General features: G+C 37.4%; 1 pseudogene; it reads right to left on the reverse strand.

The window, feature by feature from the left end:
• Nucleotides 1–8,245: 8,245 nt before the first annotated feature.
• LOC139737610 (dihydrofolate reductase-like) lies at nt 8,246–13,479 on the reverse strand (annotated as a pseudogene).
• Nucleotides 13,480–15,476: the final 1,997 nt, after the last annotated feature.

Raw genomic sequence — 15,476 nt, forward strand, 5'->3', positions numbered from 1 at the left:
TAATAAACACAACACAAATATCTGATGTCAAAGAATATATGCTCAAAGTGAGAATGAAACCTTGTACAAAAATTAGGTCCTTATACGTACGACTACATTTTGATACTTCGTACCCGACCGAAATTTACATACATTACTCAAGACCTCGATGACAGATCATTTTGCAATAAGGATTACTCTATGAGTGCACTTATAGGCCCAGAGGGGGAGGGGTGCAAAATTAGCTAAGAAAAAAGAAAAAAAAAGGTTTTCAGCACAACTTTTTGATTCCATTTCCGGATTTCTTCAGATGACAACTAAAAAAAAGTAATTGTTGCATGATAATTGTCTTTTTGATTTCTTTTACGGCTTAATACTCATTCCAAAATCTGGAGTCATGACAAAATCAACATCCCGATTATGCCATATAGGGCTTATAATATAGGTATAAATGGTATTCTCCAACAAGAAGTGCAGTTAGCGAGTAGCAGGGAAAAATAATTGTTTTGTTAAGTACATGTTCTCATTTACTGATCAAATTTTATGAAAATCAAATATCCGAGTCTAAAGAAGGGGGAGATTTGAAATATCAGGAGAAAGGGGTGCGGAACTGCTCCTCTCTCCCTCACCATCCCATCCCTCCGTGTATACGGCCATTGTCGAGTTTGGATTATTCTGGGATCATCTCGCTCAGCCATCACTCGAACTCTCAATCCATAAACGCCAACTAAAGCCCCCGTTCCACTATCACGATTTGGACCCCGATCTGTCCCGATCTAGCAGATCGGGAGAGAGCGGCAAAAGCGTACGGGGATCGGAAGCATCGTAGCAGCAGCGTGTGGAGGTCGGGGTTGGAGCGGGCAGTTTTTCAGATCAGGAAGAAATTTTGAACCGATTCAAAATTTCTTCCCGATCTCCCCGATCAAAATTGACATATTTTTAATCGTACGGCAAGCGGGGAGAGCGTAGTGACAGCGTAAACGCAGCGGGGAGAGCGTAATGACGGCGTAAACGCAGCGGGATGAGCGTAACAAGGTCTTTCTGAGCGTAGTAACATCGGCACAAGAACGGGAAGTAATTTTAGCTGTAATTTTCGAAGAAGAAGAAGAGATGAAGAAAAAGAAGAGAAGAAAGCAGCGAAGCAGCTACCCAAAAGGCGAAGAAAGAGAGACTGCACGTGATGCTGAAAGAGGAGGAAGAGGACATAGCAGAATTTTGAAGAATATGAAATCATCTACAACTGGAGGAAGACGGACTATAAAAGCAAGGACATCAAGAAAAATCCTTTGAAAAATCAGCACGTCTTTGTTTATACAATGCATTGCTGCAAAAGAACCGTGAGTTGAGGAGGCTCTTCAAGTTCAAGTTCAAGTTGATTTATTTTACTTCCAACAAACAAATAGTAAAAAATACAAAGAAACGCTCATATACACAGACGTCATGAAATCAGTACCACAATGCGATGAACAGAATAATATTGTAAAAGAGATACAGGCAAATTATCAACAGAGATACAAATAACAGTTACGTCACTGTGGTAAATGCATACAAAATATTGCTGGAAATGGAGGGGACTGCTAAAAAGCAGAGCTTGTAGTATTAGAATGCAGTCCCCTCATAGAGAAAAATATATAATTGCAAAAAACAACAACAACAAAGTTCCCTAAGCGGTAGCAAAAAAAAAAAAAAAAAAAGACAGACAGAGTAATACACACATACATGCACACATACGGACGCACATTAACAAACACATGGCGGCTCTCTTGTAAGGAAAAAATTGATGAGAGGATAGAAAGATATAGTAGTGAAGAAGGTAGTAAGTCCGAGGTGGACAAGGGGGGGGGGGGGAGGAGGGGAGAGGAGAGGGAAATGGTGGGTCATAACCAGGGCACTGGAGGCACAGAAGCACGGGCTCGCTGATGAAGAAAGAGTAGTGAGAATAACGAAGCAACAACAACTTTGAAAATCAAAAGTAAAAAAAGAAGAATGAATCTTCGAGGTCCACAGTATATTTCTTCGGTTCTGCATGCTAATAAGTTGACTGACTGCTGACCCACAGTCGAATCGGGGTACATCGGGGCACATCGGGCACTTTTCAGCTCTCTGAACGGGGTAACAGCGTGATAAGATCGTATAGATCGTTCAGAGCGTAGATACAGCGTGCATTGATCGGATAACATCGGCAACATCGCACTAACAGCGTAACAGCCCCCGTTCCACTATCACGATTTGGACCCCGATCTGTCCCGATCTAGCAGATCGGGAGAGAGCGGCAAGAGCGTGCGGACATCGGAAGCATCGTAGTAGCAGCGTGTGGAGGTCGGGGTTGGAGCGGGCATTTTTTCAGATCGGGAAGAAATTTTGAACCGGTTCAAAATTTCTTCCCGATCTCCCCGATCAAAATTGACATATTTTTAATCGTACGGCAAGCGGGGAGAGCGTAGTGACAGCGTAAACGCAGCGGGGAGAGCGTAGTGACGGCGTAAACGCAGCGGGATGGGCGTAACAAGGTCTTTCTGAGCGTAGTAACATCGGCACAAGAACGGGAAGTAATTTTAGCTGTAATTTTCGAAGAAGAAGAAGAGATGAAGAAAGAAGGGAAGAAAGCAGCGAAGCAGCTACCCAAAAGGCGAAAAAAGAGAGACTGCACGTGATGCTGAAAGAGGAGGAAGAGGACATAGCAGAATTTTGTAGAATATGAAATCATCTACAACTGGAGGAAGACAGACTATAAAAGCAAGGACATGTTCAAGTTGTTCAAGTTGATTTTATTTCACTTCCAACAAACAAATAAGAAATACAAAGAAACACTCATATACACAGACGTCATGAAATCAGTACCACAATGCGATGAACAGAATAACATTGTAAGAAAAATATAGGAAAATTATCAACAGAGATACAAATATCTGTTACGTCACTGTGGTAAATGCATAAACGATATTGCTGGAAATGGAGGGGACTGCTAAAAAGCAGAGCTTGTAGAATGCAGTCCCCTCATAAAGAAAAAAATGCAAAAAAACAACAACAGCAAATTTCCCTAAGCGGTAGCAAAAAAAAAACCCACAAAAAACCCACAAAAAAAAAAAAAAAAAACAGACAAGAGTAATACACAGATACAAGCACACTTACGGACGCTCATTAACAAACACATGGTGGCTCTCTTGTAAGGAAAAAATTGAGGAGGATAGAAAGATATAGTAGTGAAGAAGGTAGTAAGTCCGAGGTGGACAAGGGGGGGGGGGGGTAGGAGGGGAGAGGAGAGGAAAATGGTGGGTCATATCCAGGGCACTGGAGGTACAGAAACACGGGCTCGCTGATGAAGAAAGAGTAGTGAGAATAACGAAGCAACAACAAATTTGAAAATCAAAAGTAAAAAAAAAAAAAAATGAATTATGCTGCGTACGAAGTGTTTAGATAATTCTTTAACTTTAAAGAAAATGTATGAAAACTTAAAGCTTCTTTTATATTATTATCCAGAGAATTCCAGAATTTTGGTCCAGAAAAGGAGAATAAAGATTTTGCAAAAACCGTTCTAGTCAAAGGCAAATGATATTCATGGGATTGACGGGTTGGATATGCATGAACAGTTTCATTCTTTAAAAACATGGAATCAAACACAAGGGGGAGAGAATGGTTGGTGAGTTTATACATTAATTGTCCTAATTGCAAACGATAAAGATCATGAATTCTCAAAATATTATTTTCGTGGAATATATTATTAATATGACTTCTCCACGATTCGTGACAAATGATACGAAGAGCTTTTTTCTGTAATAATAATATTCTTTCTGTATAAGTAGAAAAAGTGTTTCCCCATGCGAGTATCCCATAATTTAAGTAAGGTAGTATCAAAGTAGAATATAACATAAAAAGTACATTTTTGGGAAGATAAAATTTAACTTTGTTTATAACACCTATATTCCTTGAAATAACACGATATACAGTATCAATATTTTCCAGCGAATTACTGAACAACATGCATTTAGTTTTTTGCAAATTTATTGATAATTTGTTCGCTCTTATCCACTGAATTAACTTCATTAATTCACTATTTAAAATATCAATTAATCGATCAGAATCAGAATCAGATAAAAACACATTGGTATCATCCGCAAACAATAAGAAAGAGAGGATGTTTGAAGAATTTGACATATCATTCACATAGAGAATAAATAAAAGGGGACCTAGTAAGCTTCCTTGAGGAACACCACAGTTAACATTTTGTGTAGTCGATGCATGTCCGTTGATAAATACAAACTGTTTTCGATTAGTAAGGTAACTCCTGAACCACTCCAAGGCCTTTCCTCTGATACCATAATGTGATAATTTGTGAAGTAGTATGCTGTGGTCTATGGTGTCAAAGGCCTTGGAGAAGTCCAGGAAGACTCCAATAGTATGATGAAATGTGTCTATCGCTTTTGAAACCCTATCAAGGAAGGTAAGGATTGCATTTCATGAGATGTACAATGCTTTTGCCGAAATCCGAATTGATAATCAGAAATAATTTCATGGGTGTCTAAGAACTTCAAAAGCCTGGTGTAAACAACCTTTTCTAATATTTTTTTTCTAACATCAAGAAAAAGCCTTGGAAAAATCAGCACGTCTTTGTTTATACAATGCATTGCTGCAAAAGAACCGTGAGTTGAGGAGCCTCTTCGAGGTCCACAGTATATTTCTTCGGTTCTGCATGCTAATAAAAGTTGACTGACTGCAGACCGACAGTCGAATCGGGGTATATCGGGGCACATCGGGCACTTTTCAGCTCTCTGAACGGGGTAAGAGCGTGATAAGATCGTATAGATCGTTCGGAGCGTAGATGCAGCGTGCTTCGATCGGATAACATCGGCAACATCGCACTGGCAGCGTAGCTACATCGTTCTAAAGCGTACCGGCAGCGGCAGAGATCGTAATGTCTCATTCCCGATCATCGTAGTAAGAGCGTAGCAAGCACTTGGTAGTCGTAACTGCAGCGTACTTACAGCGTTCTAACATCGTACTGTGTCCAGATCGGCTCAGGTTTTACCCGATCCTTCCCGACCTGAGAATATTGTCAAATCGTAGCGAGAACGGCATAGTGGAACGGGGGCTGAAGGCCGGTGGGGGATCAGCCTATACGTTAAAACGGAAATGTGATTTTTTTTTCCTTAAAAAGAAAAATCACTCTTCTGTTGCATTTGAAGTTGGGAAGAATCTATCATGCATTTTCTTTTTTATGCCTCCGCCACGAAGTGGTGCCGGAGGCATTATGTTTTCGGGTTGTCCGTCCGTCCATCCGTCCGTACGTCCGTCCGTACGTACGTCTGTCCGTCCGCTTTCGTTTACGCGATAACTTGAGTAATATTTACTGGAATTTTACCAAACTTTGTCCAAGTTTGAAGTATGATGGGGCAATGATTTGATTAGATTTTGGGTGAAATCGGCTGAAGGTCAAAGGTCAAGGTCAAATCATGAAATTGTATCCGTAAGTAAACTCAAGAGTGGATGGAGCAAATTTCACCAAACTTTGTTGGAGGATGATGTATGATGGGACAATTACTTGATTAGTTTTTCAGTGAAATCGGACAGAGGTCAAAGGTCAAAGATCAAGGTCAAATCCTAAAATTTATCTGTTTACGTGATAACTCAAAACTGGATGAAGCAGCTTTCACCAAATTTGGTCCAAGGATGATATATGATGGGACAATTAGTTGAGTAGATTTTAGTGACATTGGCAAGAGGTCAAAGGTCAAAAGGTCAAGGTCAAATGTTAAAAATGTTGCTATTTCCCCCATATCTATGCAATGCCCGCAGTTATTTTCTTGAAACTTAGTGTAGACATGTACTACTGCATAAAGATTCTCCAGAGAGTTTCATGTCATAAGGTCAAAGGTCAAAAGGTCAAAGGTTAGGTGAAAATGTTGCAATATCACTTTTCTCGCAAATTGTTCGATGTATCTTCATGGAACTTGGTACATATGCATGTACTGACTGGCAGGGATTATCTAGGGAATTTAGGGGTCATGGGTCAATAGTCAGGGGGTCAAAGGTCAAGGTAAACTCCTCAAAATGTTACTATTTCCCTCTTATACTATATATGCAATGATTGCATTATTAGTTTTAAAATCTAATATATGTAAATGTATTACTTAATGGAGATTCTCTTGGAAATTTCTAGCCAGAAGGTCAAAGGTTAAGGGTCAAAGGTCAGGTTTAAATGAAAAAGGTATATTTTGTACTGCAATTACACTCTTTCTTCATACCTTGAAAATTATACTCGATGCATAAACTTATAATAAGGTCGGTCAGAAGTCAAGTAAAAATTTTCAATTCCCCAAATATGTGTACCTGCACTCTTTAATAGACAATTATAGCAAACCCAGTTCATGAAAAGTGAACATTCAAGATATTTCTGCCAAACCTGTCATTTCGATATTTTGTCAGTTATGTGAAACTGTCATCACACATTGTGAAGACATTGTACTACACACCTATTGGGAGAATCATGCATTATGGCGGAGGCATCAGTCGCCATAGCGACATTTCTAGTTGTTTTTGTTTTTGTTTTGTTTTTTCAAGCGGTCGAGAGGTTCGTTCGAACCCCCCCCCCCTCCCTTTTTTTTTTACCGGCCTGCGAGCAGATGGATGAAGTAGAGACCATGTTTTCCTTCTCAAACACATTTTATTTGTACTACCTCAACATCAAAAGTAGATCAAATAGATACAAAAAGTATTTCCCTTTTCTCTTACTGTAGCATTAATTCCTCATTAATCCGTATTCCATTCTTCTTCAATACACCCAATTTTACCAATCTCCTCCCTACACCGTTCCAATCCCATGATTGTTCCCTAACCCACTTAAAGCACACTCTAACACACGAGCAGATACACATACAAATCTTTATTTCATTATTCATATTCATCTTGTACGCTTCGACAAAGCAAGTCTTCAGTCAATGATACACTCGACTTGTATTGTCACTGCCTGGTAATTTGTATAATATTCTAATTCCTTTTCAAGTTTATATTTCTCAAAGAATATTAGGCTAAAAGTGAACATATGAAAGGTAATTTAGTTGGCTTTCAACTAGGTAAGTCAATAAAAAGGGAAACTTAATGCATGAGTGATCACCTTTTACTTTCCTCTTCCAAGATACAAAAGTAAAAATTGCCCAAATGAACAAGTTGTCAGCCATACGTAAGTGTTCATCCATGTAACAATAAGAATAAAAGACAAAGTTAACATTATGAAAAACATGAATTAAGTTGCAAGATAAACCAATGATCTCTATAATGATTATCAGTGAAGCCCGAAGATCAATAAAGGCCAAAAAATAATGGAGGAAAATGAAGAATTTGCGGTCCGGCGAATCCAAATTCAAAGCAATATTATCAAAAATGGTAGGAATTTGAATTCAATTTTCAAATCAGGAAAATTGTAAATAACATTAAAATGGTTCTTGAATTGTCTCTTTTTTAATCACTAAATCAAAGATATAAGTTAGAGATAATCTGCTAATTCAATCATCTTTGTGCCCTTACTCCCTTTGTCTTTTGAAGTTTGAGTTGACACAAAAATCTTATTTTTACCCTTTAGTTTCCAGCTTTGATTTTGTTTGAGGTTATAAAGAGATAAAGAGAACGGAAACTTATTTTTGTTACTTCATTCATGTCTCTTTTTGTGTTAAACTGGTCTTTTATTATCATTGTTATCCTGAAGGACATCTGCATATGAAAGACGCCATGCCATTTTTTTTGGCAATTTTTACTTTTGTGCCTTGAAGGGAAAAAACCCCGAATGTGTTCACTCATGCATAACGTTTCCCACTATTTGGACCTGCTAGGTTGATAGCCAATCAAATTACCTCTCATTTATTATGGCAAAACATTGATTTTAATCAAAATCTTCTTTGAAATATTACTATGAAATCGAAAAATAGGTAACTTTGTTGCTGAGGGCATATTTATTTGCTGCGCATTTGACGAATAAGGTAAACGAGCTTTCCGAATGTAACGGATCGTCAACTGTGGAGTAACAAAAGTGTGAAATCTGATTAAATTTTCACAAACACAATGACTTCGTGTATATAGAAGTGTAGATGAAAATTGTCTTGATTCCACTTTCGTACTATAAAGATGTTGTTGCGGGTATTAGCACTGTCTCAAAAGCAAATAGATACATTTTTTCTACAGAAATCTCCCTACTATACATCCAATCTGAAACAAAATAGGATTTTATCACATCGACAATAAAAATCACAACCTTTCATGTCACACATGCCAGAAATCGAAAGAGACCTATACAATTACATTCTTATTGTCTATAAAATTGGCCTCCATTAGTTGAGATGTTTCCATCCTTTTTTCTGTGTCGGTAATCATTTCCTCTTAGATATTATCCGTTGCTGACAAACGATTATGTCTCTAAATGCATTTCCCTCTCCCATTGCTTGTCACTGTCAAACAAGTTTTCACTCGCTCTGTCTCAAACGTTCGTATATCTCGTACTTGTACTGGATCCCGTTTTCTTCCTGTATTTCAGTGCTCACGGCTGGATCTCTTGGAGACAAAGAAAACACAACAACAACAACACGACATAACATAAAAATGTGAATTTCTTTGATGCATAATTATGTTTGCTTCTTCTTTCTCACTGTCATTGAGAATTGCGCATGCAATCGTTATCTGAATATGACACTGTTACTGCATGGAGCCATTGATCGAAAAAATTAAAATGTGTTTTATGAACTATAATTCGTGTTGTACAACGTTCGTCAATTATTCTCACGATCCCATAAGCTTTTTAAATTTTCAAAAAAATCGCGATTTGATCTATGATATTATGTTTAAGATAGAGTTTTCATACATGAAGTTGTTTTATGCCCCTCAAACTCAGTTAATTGTACACATCAAATCTTGCAGATTTAACGATTTTGTGAGGTGAGTTTTGGTGTCTTGACCGTCAATACAACTTGCTGTTTGGTATCACCATAATTTTTCGATGATAACATATACTATGTACTTATCAAGTACGGGTTATTTTGCTTGCTCCACTCACTAAGTCCCCCTATTTGTTTACGTGCCCTGGGTTTGAGATAACGTAACAGATTTTAAATGATCTTTGAGTTTTGTTTTTTTTTTTTTGGCATTTTATGATGCGTTTTCTCATTATCGGGGATCTTTAAGTACGGTTCAAGCTCCAAAACAATAGTTTGATTTATGAAGATAAAGTATAGAATAGATGAGTTTGAGAAATTGTGTGTTTGTTTGTTTGTTTGTTTGTTTGTTTGTTTTTTGTTTGTTTTTTTTTTTTTGGGGGGGGGGAGGAGTATAACCTGACTGTCTGTAGAATAAACTGTGTAACTTTGATTGACACTTTCCCTATCTGCGCTATGGTGGGGCTGGGGTTCTTAAGGGAGCTGTATAAAATAAATGTAATGTGCTCTCCTCGACATTTCGTAGTCATGGTAGTTCTCTTTATTATTACGATGCATTATATAATGAAAAGTTTACTTGTCTTGTCCTTTTTGTTTTTGTTTTGTTTGTCTTTTTTGTAATAACTGCTATAATCAATTGTAAATTTTGTGATTTCCTGTTATTGTGAAACAATAAAAATTCATTTTTAAAAAAATGAAAAAGCATTAGAATCTCCAGCATGGATGTTATCATAATTATCAATATATCAAACTTGTCATAACCTTTTAATTCACCACTTGAACAACATGTCATATTGACGGTAGTATATAGCTCTCTTTGTTCAGTTTTCTGGTGTTGCAGATGAAAGGAAGAGGCAAAATTGTGATAGCAGATGCATTACAACCATCGAATAGAGACGCATTACGAATATTACAAATAGTTATCACTCAAAAGCTTCGCTTATTAATTCACCGAGTATGTGGGTAATAAAGATGACTAATCTGTTTAGCCTACTTCATTAATTCATAAGACTTACTATAGCTGTATGAAAGGTGTATGCGAAGATAAGAATACCAATGTTACCATCTAAAACATTTTGCCTATCTCCCCTTTCAAAATAGTCACGTGCTTTAACACTGTATAATTGATTTACGTAACTTACGTGACCAGCTTGAATCTGTTCAGGTCGAACTCGGGGAAGAAGGTGTCACACTCAATCTCTTTCATCACCCTGGTGAGGTAGATCCGGTGGCAGCAGCGGGACTCCATTACATCCTGTCTCAAGGAAACAGATAGAGCGCCAATTATTATAACTTACTGTCTTCGCTCTAATCTGCAATGGCAGTAATCAAAAATCATTTTCCGGTCTTTTGACAACATTATATTATGAATCTTAAATCAAACACTGTAAACGTATCGATAAACATGTCTGAATACATTGTATAAATAGATCTCTCTCCCTCTCTCTCCCTCTCTCTCTTCCTCTCTCTCTCTCTCTCTCTCTCTCTCTGTTTGCGTGTGTGTGTGTGTGTGTGTGTGTGCCGAATGTCAAATATGACTATTTGAGATTTAAAAATCATATTTGCCTTCAAACATATAAATACAAACTGTGACAGTTGTTTCCTAAATGGGAAAATTATACAGAAATCAGCCAGAGGAAATTTCTTACGTGAGCTTCTTTATATCCATTATTGCTTGATCTTCCGAAGCACACACAAAAAACAACGACAACAACAAATGATGCTAGGCATTAACGTGACGTTTAATTCCTTTCAATTCCTGATAGAAGCTGGATTTTAGATAATCATGACTTCTTTACTTTTGATTACAGTTTCTTCACATTCGTCAATTTAGCTCGTACATTTTCGCCGATCCTCTTCATAATATTATATGGTATCAATTCTTGAAAGCCGAAAGTTGAACATAGTTACCTGGAGTGCGTAAAGTAAATTGATTTTATTTTGTTATTACCTTGTAAACCTGAAACCCACCGATCACCCAGACCAGGTCAATGGAATCCGTCAGAGGAGGAGACGAGAGGAGTTGAACAGCCTCAGGCAACGACTGACAAAGATGATCAGCACCGGTTGGACATTCCCTGTTTGTAGAGGGCGATATAACAAAGGCAGTGAAAGGGACTCAAGTTGAAACCAGTGAAGCCAGAGCCATCAATACACACATTACCATACACATGCAGGGGTGGATCCAGGAATTCCGTAAAGAGGGGGCGCCTTTACAAAATTAAGGGGGGGGGGGGGGGGCGCAAGCACCCCACCCCCAATTTTTTTTCGTTTTATTTCTTTTGTTTTAACCAAAAATAAAGGGGGCGCCCTTTGCATCCCTGCCTGGATCCGCCACTGACATGCGTACAGACTCCCACTGATCACGACTTCCTGTTGAGATCAGAGGTACAGATGACTTTGGTTAAAACCAGAGTTGAACTAGGTTTCCATTTGTATTGTAAACTCTTTGGTTGAACTGCTGTAATTACATTGTACTAGCTATGTAACGTTCTCCCAACTCTGGGTCAATGTAGACCTGTATTAATGTACAGTGTGTCTTGGTGAGCAGGGCGAAATTTGGGGGAAAAAAACACAAAACAAAACAATACAAATCTCAAACATGACTGTATGATCGCAACATTTGAATGACAAATGGGAAAGATCTAAATATCAGACCGACCGAGGATGGTATTGTCAATATTATTATGTTCCTTATGTAAGAACAGAATGACACAAATCGAAATTATCATCTAGGTATCTAAAATATGAGTTCGCGTTATCATTATGATGAACGATGATAAAAGATACATCGCCGTTCACTTCATCTGCGTTTGTTGGAGTGAAAAATTACTGCATGTTCAAGCGAAGTTGATAATATAAGATATTTTTAACTGGAGAATGAAAGTTTTATGAAATCGGACTGAATTGAGAAACTATAGTTTACATTTGAAAATTCACTTGATTCACTTAATGCATATAGACAACAAAATGTTGATCACAGCAACGTATACGCAAAGTATGGTTGCGGTGTTGATGTCATGGCATCACACGATTTTCATGAGCAATCACAGAATATCACTAAATTTCAATTTTTGCACATGAAGGAGAAGTACAGTAGGCCTACCCTTTACGTCGTTCTGGAGTTTCAACCATTTAACAATGGCAGCTGTGTCACGGAGAAAGCCTATGATTTGCTAAGTTATCAACGAAAAATATGAATTATGTCAAATATGTTTTGTGCCAGCAAATGAAAAAAAAAAAAGGTTGTGTATTGATGACACCACCTTGTTTAAATTGTATTTACTTTATTTTGATTGTATCACTAATTCACGAAGACGTGTTTACTATCAATTATTCATATCGTTCTCATAGTTTGCTCTCTTTGTTTTGTCAGATTTAATGAAGTTAATTCTCACAATATTTGTTGGCTTCACAGTCTTCACTTTTCTGATCAAAATCAACTTGACTTTAATTTCATTTTTCATCCTTTTTTCGTAGACTTAGTTTCTTCCTGTTTGTTGAATAAAATTTGTTAAACAATGTCAACTTACTTGAGAGATTTGCTGAGAACAACATGTTATCCTGTCCTTAAGAGGCCGGTGGGCGGCGGGTATTGAAAACCATGTTCTCCTTCCCATGATCACTGCGTTCTTCTTCCCATCCACGGTAGACGTACTGGTCATTCTCGAAAAATACGCCATCTCTTCCCTTTCATGATTACGTAACAACAGTGAGACAGACGATCATACTCAATGAAGGCCTGCATGCACACACTTTTTTAATTGATCATTTCCTAATAATTTAATGATAATTTCAGTCATAGTTTCTCTGATCTACTGCTTCTTTTTTGGAAAGGTATGTATACTGGATTACTAATTTTATTATTATTGTTATTATTATTATTATTATGATTATTATCATCATTATCATTATTATTATTATCATTATTATTACTATTATCATTATTATTATTATTATTATTATTATCATTATTATTATTATTATTATCAATATCAATATTTAATATTGTTATTATCATGATCATCATTATCATTGTTTTATTACAGAACAACAAATTTAGCATGACATGTCCCTTAAAACAATTCTATATGACACAAACGAAAAAATCATGAAATGAAATTGATATTGATACGTGTATGCTGTCATTCATAATCATGACAACTCGTCAATTATATGATGTTAATCCCCCGCCACCCACCTTCTCCCCCCCCCCCCCCCCCCCCATCATCCCATTCCTCTTCATACAATATTGTAGCACCACTATCACTCTTCAGCACAACGATATTTTATTAGCTTTCTCCCAATTTTTATTAAAGCCTCTCCGACATGAAAATAAAACCTACCTTAGGTTCCAGGGCAAGTCACCGTTGAGACCGATGCCCAGTTTCCCATTGCTAGTGCAAGCAGCTGCAATAAGAGAGAGGGGCTTCCCGACTGCAGCAGCCATGATACATCAATGAATGTATGACCGCTCTGTGGAATACACTCTTCTATACAGTATGCAGTACCATTTGCAATGAACCTATGAAGTCGAATCTCGGGGTACATCATTCATATTCAATAGCACATGAATGTAAGCACATACCCTTAAAACGCATGCGTCCCGCACGCTTCGCCCCTCCGTCTTTTCACCGTAATAAATACGGCACAGGCACATGTATGGGATAGGTGCCTATGAAGTTTGACAACCTATAGGATTTTTTTTTCTTGGCATTGTAAGTGAACAGTTCGTTGCTCCGCCACACTACTTCACGTGCATGACAATCAGTCCAAAGATCATCCTACATGGACACACAGTCACACAGACACATACACGGACAGACATGCCACAATAATTTTCAGCTCTTTCTCTCCGATTAAAAAACAAACAAACTAGAACAAACAAACACAATAGTAGGGCCTACATTACATAAAGGATATCAAGACATCTACTTGTCATTTCAAATTCTATTTTATTACAAAACAAAGAAGAAAAAATTTTATGTATACTCACTCGACTTTTCCTGATTATTTTCTTTTATTATTTCCATCCATCTTAAGTAAATAAAGACCAGTTCTGGTGCAAGTCGACTTGTTTAACGGTTATAAAACACATTCAAATTTGTTTCAGCAACTTGTAACATATCACATTCAACTTCAGAGAACATAATGTGCCAGGATGTATTAATGTCTTTGGTCTATAACAATATTTCACTGCCTTAGCATAAAATAACTGTCTATCTGAAGAACAACTGTGTACACATCTCACTTCAATCAAGTTACAGAAGCAATGGACAACATCCAATGGTATATGCAGGGGCGGATCCAGGAATTCCGTAAAGAGGGGGCGCGTTTACAAAATTAAAGGGGGGCGCACGCACCCCTCCCCCATTTTTTTCTTTTTATTTCTTTTGTTTCAACAAAAAAAAAAGGGGGGCGTGCGCCGATTGCGGTCCTCCCTGGATCCGCCACTGTATATGAGTCTTCTCATAATTGGTTCCACAGTAACTTCAATTATGAACATAAGAAAAGTTTGAACAACTTTTGACTACTGTCCTGTTATGGCCATTGTTTTGTTTTTGTCGGGAAACTTCAGCAGCTCCAACACAGAACATGTCCTTTTGTAATGATTTGTTCGCTCATCATCAATGCATGCACGTCGTAATGCACACTCGTATGACATGACCATGATGACTGCAATGTCTTCTTCAAGGACAAGTCCACCTTCATTAACATGTGGATTAAGTGAATGCAGCAATATTAGTAGAACACATCAGTGAAAGTTTGGGGGAAAATTGGACAATTCAAAAGGTATGAATTTTTAAAGTATCTACATAGTCACTCTTGGATGGGAAGACTACTACAGTGTATGATGTCACATGCGTAACGTATATATAAGGAAAATATAAAGAGAGTTTCACAAAATGTTATTCTCTGAAAAAGTGCACATTTCCTCGACTTGTCACTGGTGTATGTTAAGGGTAACATTATTCCCCCTGCCTTCTGAAAGAGGCAATTCAATTATTCTTTTATTATGCTAGAAATTTGAGAATAATGGTGAATTTTCTTTATAATATTATTTCTTTTTTTTTTAATATCGTTGTGCACATGTGACATCACGAGCTGTATAGTAGTCTTCTCATCCAGCAGTGACTGAGCAGAAACTTCAAAATTCATAACTTTTGAACTAATTGTCCGATTTTCATCAAACTCTGACTGATGTGTTCTACTAATGTTGCTGCTTTCCCTTAATCCACATTTCTCTCTGGGTTTTGGTTTTCTTTAAGTTTCCTAACGACACAAAAGACAGAACACCAGGGCCAAAGTACTGGCGATGAGGGAGAGCTCTGGCCATGATCGTCCCTTTCCGCCGGAGGTCATTCCGGATGCCTCTGCAGAACAAAACCAACAATATTTATTCAGAAGTCATGAAATGTTGAAAGATATCTTTTAAAGGTGACATCTTTTTTAAAAAGATATAAACTTGTTAATTACTTTTCATCCTAAACCTCCTATATAACCACAAGTACTCATAGATGCGTGTAGCTGTGTTGACAATTATTTTTTTTTTATCATAAGCCAGTCATGATTATCTCCAAT

This window comes from Diadema antillarum, unplaced genomic scaffold (assembly GCF_040938485.1).
Source record: "Diadema antillarum isolate AM-2024a unplaced genomic scaffold, OU_Dant_1.0 seq00000696_RagTag, whole genome shotgun sequence".
Classification (NCBI taxonomy): Eukaryota; Metazoa; Echinodermata; class Echinoidea; order Diadematoida; family Diadematidae; genus Diadema; species Diadema antillarum.